Here is a 12,954-nt window from a genome sequence, read left to right as displayed (position 1 = left end):
CAAGATAGAGGCAGCATAGGCAGAAGCATCCAGGTACCTCTGGATTTCCGCCTATATTTAGACAGGAAGAAAATTCTGCAGCTGGGGGTTGCGAGCCACCTTAACAGCGGCCAGACTGAGCTGTCAGGCCGAGTGGGAAAGCGCTCAGGCTGAAGAGACAGCCGCTGCCAGCGGAGACGAGCTATATCTTGAGGGCGGGGGGAGGCTCCATAAAGCACTGCCTGCCTCTTTGCCCTGCTGGCTTTTGCCGGCCCCTCAGAAGCTCGCCGGCTACGCCGCCTGGATGACTAACTAGACCTAAAACTCCTGAGGTCAGTCTCGGGCTTCCAAAGCCGTCCGTCCATCTCCTGGGCTGATAGGTCTCCGTCCCCAATACAAGGAAGGAGGGGAAGTGGGTGGTGGTGGAAGGCAGAGCCTGGCAACTTGACTGGTAGCGAGAGCCTCCCCGCACAAACGCGAATTGGAGCTGCACGTGTGTTTTTGTGCCTGTGTGCTCGGGCTCGAAACTGCCCATTTATTTCATTGGCGCTCACATTGCAGACACACGGAGCAGCCCCGGATGCTGGCTTCTTGTGGGGAGTTTGTCTGCGGTGGACCTGGAAGAAGGATGTAGCTGAAAGACTGCCGCAGGATCTTTGGGAGGTTCGTCTTTAATTTAACTGCAATTTAGTTTAATAGTCCTTGGATTCTTTCCAGTGCAATGTGGGAAAGACACCTGATGCTGTTAAGATAAATGCAGGTTGCTCCGCGTCAGAGTCTTCCAGGACGGAAAGAAGCGCTGGAAAGATGTTGTGGGAGAAGAGAGAAACAAAAATAGACCCCCATCGGGTTTTCCAATTTAGCGAGACAGCAATCTACGCGGGGCTGATTTGGGGGGAGGGATTGTTAGTGACTGACCTGCTAGATGTCGAGGTTTCACCTGCTCGCTCCAGGGGCTAAAGTTTTTTTTTTCCGCCGCTAGTTTTGCGACGTAAGAAGTACCGTATTCCAAGTCAGAAGAAAAACCTGTCTGACTTCGTTTATGAACGCCACACGTGCTAAGTGGGGCTTTTGTTAGAGGTACTCTGTGGATTAGGTTGCAGAAAAGAATCCCATCTATCTAGGAGTCGGAGAACCCAAAACCAACTCTGCTCTGCTAGTGTTAGCAATATCTGCGGCACAAAAATGTAGAGCAGGTGAACAAGGTGGAGTGAATTATGCAAGTTGATAGTCCTCCAAATACATCAGGTGTGCGTCTAAATGGAAATGTGAAACATCCCTTAAAGGGCAACTTACATAACGCACTGTTCTATCAAACTGAGCAGATCCTGACTAAATTCAGCATGTAGGTACAATGTTGCTTTATTCTGCCCCCAGGACATGATTTAAACTGTCCCTCAATTTATTTTCAGATCCTGCATGATAAATGTGCCTTTCAATCCGAAGTGTGCCTGTGGTTTCTTAATTCTCATGAAGCCATATAGTAGTCTGAATTATCATGTGGATTTTTAGGTTTAGTGTTGTGATTTATTCAGTTTATTCATGGTTATGGAAGCCATGTTTTATAACAATATATGATCTTAATTATTCTGGTATTTTTCTATAAATCAGCCTCATTAATCCCAGATTATTACAATTAGAGATTTAGATTTCAACATGAAGATAAAAGCACAGTTTCCTGGACAAGTATAGATTTTGCTGAAAGAAATGAATTCATATCTACTACCCTCATGAACTTAGCTGATTCAATTTATCTAGTCCAGAAGTGTCTAGTCTGACAGCGAGAAAAGGGGTTTTGTAGCCTTTGCACTTTATCAAAAATACCTGATAGACAGGTGAGCCATGGCATTCCTGAAGCGCTGAGAAGCAAACATAGGCCAATAATTTAGATTCAGGACTTGCCCATTAACAGTTTTTCAATATTGTTTTCTTCAACATGCTGTATTAAATTTATGCTAACCATGGCACAGATCAGTTCAGTGTTGCTGTCTGCTATATTTGCATGTTACTTTGCATCAAGAATTGATATCAAAATAATGTAAAGGTTTTAACACTTTCTGTCTCAAACATGAAGAGAAGCCAAATTTACCTTTTCTGTATAAAAAAGATGGCAAACTACCATTTTATACTCAACTATTGGGGAGTTAGTTCCATTGAATTCAATGGGATTTGCAGCAAAGTGAGTATTTGTAGGATTCTAGCCCTAAAATCTTAACAAATAACACCAACTAAAATGAGATCCTGAAAAACAGTATTATGCAAAATACTACATAATACCATGGAACGACTTTATAAAGGAGGTTAGGTTCTAGTCCTGTTCCAGTTTACCTGGCAGTATGCTCCATTAAAGTCAGTTTTTAAGTCTCTGTGATTACCTTTGAACAGAAAAATGTTTTTTACTTGAAACACAATCGATATGCCGTGCTGTCTGTCCTAGTAATATTTCCGTTCTCATGTTTTTAAGAGACCTTGTGGAACAAAACATGGAAAGCCTATTTTGTACACTTTGCGTGTGTGCCAGTGATAACCATAAAAATAGTATCATTTGTGTTTATATAAACAAAATCTTACAGTACACTTAAATTCAGAAAGGCTTCCCAAATGATCAAACAAAATAAAGATTTTCATCCAGTGCCTTATTTGTGGTTGCTCATAGATTAGGCAACTCCAGATTAAACCATTAAGAAAAAGGATCATCATTATTTGGGGCAACAAAACAGGATTTTAATCACTTACATTGTAGTGCTACTTTCTAAGATTAAGTTCTATTTTGGTCAAGATATTTGCATGAAAGAAGATAATACATTTTGCAACTCATATTGGTAGTTTGGATCTCTTGCTGACAAAACTCAGCTTGATTTTTTTTTTTTTAGTTTTGGCAGCTTAATTTTCAGTCTCAGTATTTGGCTTAGTAGTCAAACTGGATTTTTCTCCTTAATTAACCAAAGAATAATAAAAGTGCAAGCCCTGCAATAGGACACCTTTTAGTTACATTAATTTTTAAAGGCCAGGTAGGAGTTTGATTTTTAAATAATTATTTATTAACATATACATTGCCTTTCTTTATGGACAGAAGACCATATACATGATGTCACCCCCTTTAACACTGACATTATTGGAGTTATGTTCAGAAGTAGCAGATGGCTCAGGGTCACCGAGTGAACCCAGCCTCTCAAATCATTGTCTACCATTCTACAACTGTTTGTAAATAGAAATGTGGATAATTCTTAGGTAATCAGAGCACTGCCTGATAGTTTTTAATCAAGGACAGCAGGTGAATGAAAGTTCAAGGTCCTTATTGGGGTCTTATGAACAGAAAAGTTTTCTTTCCAGCACGTCCATGTTTCTTTACAATAACATAGAAAGGATTATAAATACCAGTGCAGCATGAATCCCAGTCTTGTGAAGTGATATGTTATAAGCAGTTTGGAATAAGGACAGCTTTCATTATAGCAGTCCATTGCCAGCAGCTAAAAGCTTGGAAATATGAAGAGAATATTCTGTTGTTGCATTAATTATATATGAAAACACCCCAGTGCCTCACAATAGATACCCATCTCTTTCTTTTTAGAAATAACAAATGGTATCAATGCAACACTCTTAACTTACATTTCAAATTATAAGAAAGATTTCATGAAATGTAATTCAGGAAAGACTCAAGAACCATATATATACACACATATCCATACACACACACACACTCTCTCTCTCTCTCTTTGTATCATTGAAAGTGTCCATTTCTATTGTTTTAAAATTCCATATGCCATATGAAGGAATATTTTTAGGCACCAGTTACTAGAGTGAAGCCTGCCTCGCCCTGTATTCCAGGACATTGACATGATTAAACTCCTGACCAAGTTCTAATAATCTTGGGAACAAAAATATGCAAATATTTCTGATATATGTATTGCTATTTCATTTTTAATACTAGTGAGATTTTATTGATAGGAATACATTATAACTTAATACTAAGAGCAAAACATTATTACCAAACATAGATTGTATCTTAAGATAGGTGTGGAGATTTTACTCACTATCACATGCCTTGCCTTTACTTCTCCAGAAGTGTTGGCCTTCCACTTTCATCTGAATGGATAATGTGTATTTAGATCTGATGATAGACTAGCAATTAATTTTGGGGTTTTTTGGGGGGGGGGAGTGAATGAGAATAGCAGCTATACTGTATATGCCATGTAATAATAGCCTCATGAATAAATACTAGAAGTTGCCAAATAGATGTTTTTCTGCAAACATTGATGATATTAACATCTGCATTCATTAAAAATTTTAAAATAAAATCACCCTGGAATTGCTGTGAATATTTTGGGCAAGAATTTATTGGGATATTTGTTTAAGAGGGAAAAGCCCAGACTCAAAACTGAACACTTCCCTTTCTTGGCATAGAATATTATCTGAATCCAGACACATGCAAGTATATTGTTAACTTTTGACACTGGCCTAGATTCTCCTGTGTATAGACAGAAGGATTGAAGATGCGGCTTACTCCAAGGACCAGCATGTTTAGGCCTCTATCAAAGGTATTTTGTTTTGTACAAGGGGAAGAGCTCTTACAGTATTCCTTCTTTTCAGCATTGCTTGTGCCTCCTTTAACATCCAGCACTTGTGGTAGTAATTAGAAAAACTATTTGTGCCACAACTGGCTTGTTCACAGGATAACCAGCAAGCAAGTGATAGAAAGGTTAGGAAAGAGGACTAGCTAGTAGGAATAGCCAGGAACAGTGGCTGAGATACTGATGAGCAACCTGAGGCCCTAAGCTGTATGTGGCAATCAATCCCTTCTTTGCACTTCCCAGAATCACTTCTGATCCCAGCTGTTAAATACTGGTGCCGTAGTTTCCTGGCATTTTGAAATAGGAAACACTAGAAAACTATAATGGCAGTTTTTTGGGAATGAGGGAGGGAAAGAATAAATAAATAGTACAGAATTTCTCCCAAAAGCATTTGTGTGCCTGTGGCCAGGCAAACAATATTAGATAGAGTCCCAATGATCAAAAAGGTGCCCAATCCAGATTTAAGAATCAGGAAAAAATAGCATTCCTTGGTATTCTATATGGTACTAGACCAAAGTGACATCAATTAGAGGTCAAAATTATCGATGAGCTGATCAAGAAAATTCAATTGTACTGCTGGTGTTAATAGAGCAGTATTTTCTTCTGGCAGGTTATATAGATTTTAAAAAATCTATAGGAAATTGTTCCAGAAATGTCCCCTAACATTGGCACTATTGTATATCTTCTCCCAATTATATACTGTGAATGTTAACATAAACATAAAACATGCAATTTGCCATGTTTTCATTCATCAGACATTACCCTTTGTGGTAGTCCTTTTAAATGTAAATTCAACTGTTCTAAATGCCCTTTTAAAGTAATTACAAGTTGTCCTTGACTTACAATCATTTAGCAATGTTTGTACATGTGTGTGTGTAGTTTGAAGTTACAATGGCACTGAAAAAAGTAGCTTGCAACCAGTCTGCTCACAACTGTTGCAGCATCCCCATAGCTGTGTGATCAAATCCAGGATCTTGGCAACCGGCATGTATTTACAATAGTTGCAGCATCTCAGGTTCACATAATCATCATTTGCAACTGCCCCAGCTGGCTTCTGACAAACAAAGTCAATTCGGGAAGCCAGATTCATTTAATGACATGATTCACTTAAGAACTGCAATGATTCTCATAACCATGGCCAAAAAAAGGTCATAAAATCAGATATGACTCACTTAACTAGCTTTATTTGCAACAGAAATTCTGGTTCCAATTACGATTGTAAGTCAAGGACTATCTGTATATCTGCACATATGGAACTATCAATAGTTTCTTATTTTAAAGGTACTTTGGCTTTTATTGTATTTCTGTGCATTTCGGTCTGGGAAAAGGCAAGTCTATTTGTGTGAAGAGTAATGGTAACACAATGTTCACATTCATTCAGGTTCCTTAATGGTGGAAAAAATACAACAAAATGGAGACCGCACACATGCATGCACACACACAGAAGGAGACTGTTAGATGTAGCCAGGTCAAACCCAGCTCCTCTCTTTACTAATCCCTTCAGACCCAAAATGACTCTCCTGCAATCCCATCAAACCAAAGAAAAGAAACATCCTTACCAGATAGTACAGCCCAAAGGCAGCCTTATTTGCAACATAGAAAAATCACAACCTTCCATTCTCTATTAGTGAATGGCCTCAACATTGTATTTCCTTAATAACAAACTTTGGGGTTCTGCTACTGTCCTGAAAAGCCCTTTTGCTTAGCAATAGAACTCATTTGGGGTAAACTGACAAGGATCTACCCAGTTCCCCAAGCAGAGCAGCCAATCCAGGATTTCCTAGTCTTAGTCCATTCTATAGATATTGCTTTCCCATTGTTCAAGGTCTCCCATGTTAAAACAGGCAGTCAATAATCATTGCAATAAACATAGCTCTCTCAGTGCTGTGCTCTTATTGTGGCAAAATTCCAGACCAGACTAAACATTCTTTTAAAGTAATTATATCTGCACATATGCAAGTATCAAAAGCAGTTTTATATTTTAAGGGTACTTTGGTTTTGATTGATTGTGTGTGTGCATGCATGCATTTCTGTCCAGGAAAAAGCAAGAATATCTGTTTGATACCAACTGTGATGTAAAGTTTACTGGGGGAAGAATTCTTTCCTTTTCTCAGGACAAGATCCATGAATAATGCTTTTACATCTTTAGTCAAAATCAGGCATAAGCAATCCATTGTTTCATCTGGAAGAGCTGACTTAGCAGGGGAGATTCATACCTAGTGAAAGCCAAGAGTAGAAAGCCAAGATGACAAGGATATAACTGGTCCAACTGAATGTGAAGGAAAAGTCCAATTCAGGTGGAACATATCTGAACAGATGGGAAAAATTCATACCAAATGAATATAGTCTTGGCCCTGAAATTGCATCCTTCCTCCAAACCATCAAGCTTTCTTTCTGTAAAGATCTGAACAATCGAAGTTCTATTTTGTTGGAGATCTGTAACAGAAAATATTGGTCTTTATGAAAGTTCATCATGAACTGTGCAGTCTAAACAAGCAGCCCTTTGGTTTCTGCATTGCTTCTTTGAACAGCGTGTAACAGTGATACAATGCTCAACTATTTAGCTATGCAAGTTTAAGCATAGTCACTAAACATTTAACACAATCTGAATCCTGGCAGGCATGGGGTGACCGAAGAAACTTGGTTTCCATGGAAACCAAAAAGTTAGCACATCTCTATTATTCCTCTGATTCACAAACAGATTAGAAGGTGACTTCAAGAGAGAAATCACAAGAAACTAGGACAGGAGATATTGCAGAGAGATCACACAAAAATGCTGAGATTGAAACTGAATTGCCAAAGGACTAAGAGGAGGAAATAAATTGCTTTACTTTTTGGATTTGTTTTAAGTAGAAAAAAAAATCAGACAGGTACCTTGATTTTGTTATTATAGCCTATTTATTATATATAGCTTATGATAAAATGTTCTGAAAATTATTGTTTTTTTAGGAATATTTATTGTTTAACTGCTGACTTTAAAAATGTTTACTAGACATAAATTGTTACTTTTTCACCTATGTTAGCTTTCTAATTGGATTCCCACTGTGTCTAGAATGCTGAGGTGGACAAGGAAGCTTGCAAAAGGCAACAGAATTACAAAGAAGAAGGGAATATTTTAGTGGAGGCCACCAAGAAAAATTGTGTAAACATGGCAGTTCTAAAGACATGTTCTCCTATCATTGGATTACTATACCCCTAATACAACTTTGGATAAGAAAACCAAAGAAAAGAATAGCAAAAATAGTACTTGCCTGCAATGATTGATTGCAGTCAGTGATTGACTTTTATTAAATTTATATGCCGCAAAACGACTCTGGGTGACTTACAGTTACATAATATAGTATATATGCTCATTCATGCTTCGGAGATCTGCTGTATTTTCATATTTTCATGGACTTACCTGGAGCAGGAGGAAGGGTTAGAAGACAAACACACAACTGGCTTAGGTGTTAGGTTTAGCCCTGGCTTTGCAGGGATTTTCCACTGTGAGCCCAGAGCTTAAGCAGACCCACAAAAGCAAGACCATTCTAAAAATTCTATCTCTATGTTCCTTTTATTTCTCACCTCCCAATATGGCCACAAAGGGTGGGTAAGATGAGTGAATGAAATATAAAGTTACCACAACATAAAAAAGCAGCTGCAACAGAGGTAGTATTAAGCAGGTTCTGACCAGTAGCAGAAATTTTGAGTAGTTCAGGGAACCAGCAAGTACCACCTCTGACTGGAGATTTTACAGTATCCTTCCCCTGCCATGCCGACCAAGTCATGCTCACAGAACCAGTAGTAAAAAAATTTGAATCCCAGCACTGAGCCAAAAGTAATGATTTCATAGTCATCCTTACAACAGTTGGGATGACATCCAAGGTTGCTTTCCCATTTGACCATGGCCCCTGTACCCATGGGATGGGGGTTATTTTGTTTTAGAGTAGCAGTAACTGATTAGTCAGGTCACCCAAATCTAGTCAGGGAGCTATAAACTCATAATACATAGAGCAACTTTGGCAACTTTAAGACTTGTGAACTTCTACTCCCAGAATTCCCTAGAAAGTTTGAAAGTTGCCAAAGTTGGACACCCATCCTGTAGACTAAAATGTGATTACTTAATTTGTGGCTCAATGTATTGTGATATTAAATAATCCTGCACATAGGGATTTGAATATCAAAACAGACTGGATCTTGCAGACTTCTATATAAAAATTCATTGCTTTTTACCCTTCATTTCTGCAGCATCATATCAAATATTGCAAGAAGAGTATTTGTCTTGTAAATCTATTTGTCTTGTAAATCTTTGATGCCTTACTACAGATACATACTGAGAATTACTAGATTCAGACTTCTGCCCAATGACCTGATCATAAACAAAGTTTTATGAAGTCCTATTAATCTTATGTTCTGCAGCCAAGGGCACCACGAAGTGTTTTCATTTGGAATGAGCTGGAACAGTAGAAAAGTAATATCTCATTGCTAACATCTCACTGCCTTTCTCTTGATTATGAAAATCCCTGTCATGTTGTCATTTTGCAAAATCATGACTGGGTTGAGAAACTGAAACCAGAATTAAAACATTTCCAAAATAGCCTAATCTCAGGGGCTTTCCTTCTGTTTGCTCATTTTATGAAAAGCTGCTTTTTGTGTTACATCATAAGTGTCTATAAAGAATTCTGGCAACAAACATGGAACTTATCAAAGGAAAATACTTTCCAGTAGTCTGAACTTCTGCTTCTGGTCTCTATGAAAAAAATCACCTTGTAGCTTAGCCAATAAATTGCCTGAAACACATATACAGGCCACAACAGAATATGATGGCAAATCCTTACATCTATTAATCACAGTTAAAATGAAAAAAGAGTGATTTTTTTGCTGAGGCTGGATTTAATGGGAGGTGAGGAAATATCATAAGTAATATTACAGGAAGTCTTTCAAATTAATTGTTACTTTACTAATATGTTGTTAATGTTTTGCTATAGCATTGTGTAAACTAATGTTAACACACAGGCAGAGAGAGAGAGAATGAGATGAGAGAAAAAGAGAGATGAGAGAGAGAAAGATACTAAAAGAAAGAGTGTGAGAGGGAGATGAGAAAGAAAGAGAAAGAGATGGGAGAGGGGGTGAAAGAGAGATGAGAGAGAAAGATACTGAAAGAAAGAGAGATGAAAGAGGGAGGTGAGAGAGAGATGAGAGAGAGATACTGAGAGAAAGAGATGAGAGAGAAATGAGAGAGAGAGAAAGAGAGAGAGATGAGAAAGAAAGGAGAGAGGAGAGAGAGAGAAAGAGAGATGAGAGAGATGAGAAAGAGAAAAAGGAGAGAGGGAAAGAGAGATGAGAGAGAAAGAGATACTGAGAGAAAGATGAGAGAGATGAGAAAGAAAGAGAGAGAGGTGAGAGAGAAAGAGATGAGAGTTGAGAGAGAAATGCTGAAAGAGAGATGACAGAGAGAAAGAGAGAGAAAGAGAGTTGAGAGAGAAATACTGAGAGAAAGAGAGATGAAAGAGAGAAAGAGATGAGAGAGAGAGATACTGAGAGTGACATGAAAGAGAGGTGTGTGTGAGGGAGAGATGAGACAGAGGAAGATACTGAGAAAAAGATGAGAGAGAGATAAAAAGATGAGAGAGAAAGAGAGAGACGAGAGAGAAAGTGATACTGAAAGAGAGAGAGAGAAGAGATACTGAGAGAAAGAGAGAGGTGAGGGATCCTGGTATTTTGTTTTCTGTGGAAAATGGGTCAAAAAGGCTCTTTGAGGTTGCAGAAACAGGTGGCCAAGGTAACTGCCTGGAGGACCCCATCCCATCACTGAGAGTTATGCGCTTCAGCCAGGGGCGTGTTGGATTCATATTAGTGGTCCACAGGATTTAAAATTATGAATTTAGTAGTCCCTGGGGTCCGAAAGGTTGGGAACACCTGCTTTAAAGCACTGTGTGAAATATAAAATGGTGCTTTCTTTATTATTCATTCCATGGCAAAATAAGCTAATAAAGGACCTGCTGACAGAAAAGTTTCATCAGCTGTTAACTTAGCTGGGTTACCTTAATCCAGAAATCAACTTGTTTTAAGCCTAAAATATGTAAAATAGAATTGGTCTGTGTTTCATACTCAGATCCTCCAAAACGTATCACCTATATTGTATATGTTTTCCTTGCTGGTCTCTGGTAGGGCATTTACTTGGTGGAATAAATCATAAGTAAATGGATGTTAACTCCAGATCTTGAAAAGATGCTTTTTCCAAAAGGCAACTGGACTTTATTTGTTTTTAAATGTTTAATTTCTCACCCAAGAAACTTCTTCCATTCTAATTGACTGGAATGGAAGGATTTATATTCTTTGCAGTCATCTGGTCATTAGCCCTCAGAATTGTTGAAACACTTGGGGTCAATCTATATCCTCAGAATCACCTGACTCAAAGTGCAGGGTGTGTTACCTTCTTGGGGCTGCTGAAAATATTGCATTGTAAACAGGAGATAAGTGGTGTCGTATCTCTCCCTCTCTATTGAGGGAAGGCTGTTAAATTTAAACATAGATGGCCTCTTTGAATTCTCTTTCAAACCAGTGGTCCTCTCTGTCCAGAATGTGAATTTGCTCTTTTCAAAAGGGTGACCTTTGTCATTCAGATGCAGCTGGACTGCTAAATCCTCTTCTGATGAGTTTGTTCTCTTGTGCTGTACCATGCAATTGTTGTTATTTTGTTTCCCTGATGTACAGGTCTACACATGTCTCACTGCAATAAATATACCACATTTCTCAGTTTTTGCCTGAGTGTTTTGTCCTTGGGTTTAAAGTGTGCCCCTATGTTGTATTAACTGAAAATCCTTCTGAGTTTTTCATATATTCCTGCAATGTATGGAATGACAGTGTTACTCTGTTTATTGTTTTCTTCTCTGTCTGTTATGAAGGAGCTCCTGCTGGATCGATGTGTGGATTTGATGAAGAACCTGTTAGGATAGCTACATGTTCTGAGTGCTTCTTGATGTGTTTTATTTCTCTTGGCGGATAGCAAACCTTCAGCCTGGTGGTGTAGGGTTCTGAATATTTCCAGTTTGTGCTCCAGTGGGCAATGAGAATCAAAATGTAAATACTGTTCTATGTGTGTAGGTTTTCTGTACGCTTCAATATTGAGGCTTCTGTCTTCTTTAATGTGCACTGCACAGTTTTGTCCTTGGGTTTGACTATTTCCCTTAACATCTTTCTGTGTGAGTTAACGTTGCTGCCCATAGAGTTTGTGTGATTGGTGAAGGCTTCCACTTCCTGTGTTTTAATTTTGACCCAAGAACCATCCACATATCTATGCCAATGAGTGGGTGGAATACCTATGGAGGAGTTAAGGGCCTTAAGTATATAATGTGAACTCAATTTTCAAAAAGGGCCTTCTCTTGAACAGAAGCTTCAGCTGGCCCAGAATATAGCAGTGTCAGTAGTTCTGGGGGTACCTCCATAGTTGGTAGTTTTGCGGGTACCTCTGCTGTGCAAGATGCACTGACTCCACTGGCTTCCAGGCACAATTCAAGACACTGGTGATCATCTATAAAACCCTTCATGTAGGATTTCCTTTCTCCATTGGTTACTACCAGTCCTATAAGATCTAACAGAAGGGACATGCTATGGTCCTTTCTATCAAGGAATGTCATCTGGCAGGACCTAGGAAGAGGCCATTTTTGTTACAGGCCCTCTGGAACATCATGGCATCGAGGATCCATCTCCAGTTATTCTGTTGGCTTTCCAGAAAGCCTTAAAAACATGGCTGTGTTCTTGAATATGAGAGCTTGTGACACAGATATATTTGTAGTGTTGTTGTCCTCAGCTGCCATTCTATGAATATTTATTATTGTTGTGAGGTTTTTGCTGTTAAGGTTGGTGACTTGGTAATTGGTTTTTAAATTTTGTTAGTCATCCAGAATCACTGAAATAGGCAGCGATATAAATTGAGTAAATAATGAAAAAATTAGAGGAAAATTAGAACATATAGCTTTCCCAGAAAGCTTACTACTAGTATAAAGAAAAGGAAGCATGTTTTCCACCTTTATATTTAGGTTTTGCAAGTATGGTGAAAGCATAACAGTTATGAAAGCATAAAAATGGGAAATGGGCATCAATACCTTAACTTTAAAAGTATCTTAGCCAGGAACAAGAGCACTATCAGAATATTAACTAAAACTGGATTTTATCTGTTGATTGGCTTTTATTTTTAATCCATCAGTATAGTGTATATACTACCTTCTCTTAAGCTCTCAGAGCAAAGAGATGGGAATATTATAGTCTGTCCTGTTCCCCAGCTATGCGTTTTGCATGACATTTATTTCACCTCACCCACTTTGGGTGTATCTAGTCATAGTTCTTAGTATTTAATTTAGGAATTAAATATTCATCTTATAATGAAGAGAAATGACCATTTGAAGTGCTTGTTAAAATCTAG

At 38.3% G+C, this 12,954-nt stretch overlaps 1 protein-coding gene across 3 annotated transcripts in view; it reads left to right on the top strand.

Moving 5' to 3' along the window:
- Window positions 1–212: 212 nt before the first annotated feature.
- DGKG (diacylglycerol kinase gamma) overlaps window positions 213–12,954 on the top strand; it is a 103,503-nt gene continuing 90,761 nt past the window's right edge. For all 3 annotated transcript variants that reach the window (XM_087933083.1, XM_087933082.1, XM_026701379.2), the window contains exon 1: window positions 213–642. The gene's annotated coding sequence lies outside the window, so the exon portion shown is untranslated. The remainder of the gene's footprint in view (window positions 643–12,954) is intronic.

The sequence above is a fragment of the Pseudonaja textilis genome, chromosome 4 (genome assembly GCF_049901715.1).
Source record: "Pseudonaja textilis isolate UNSWEBS1 chromosome 4, rPseTex1.2, whole genome shotgun sequence".
Taxonomy (NCBI): domain Eukaryota; kingdom Metazoa; phylum Chordata; class Lepidosauria; order Squamata; family Elapidae; genus Pseudonaja; species Pseudonaja textilis.
The sequence above is the reverse complement of the archived record's forward strand: the minus strand, read 5'-3'. Positions and strand labels throughout refer to the sequence as shown.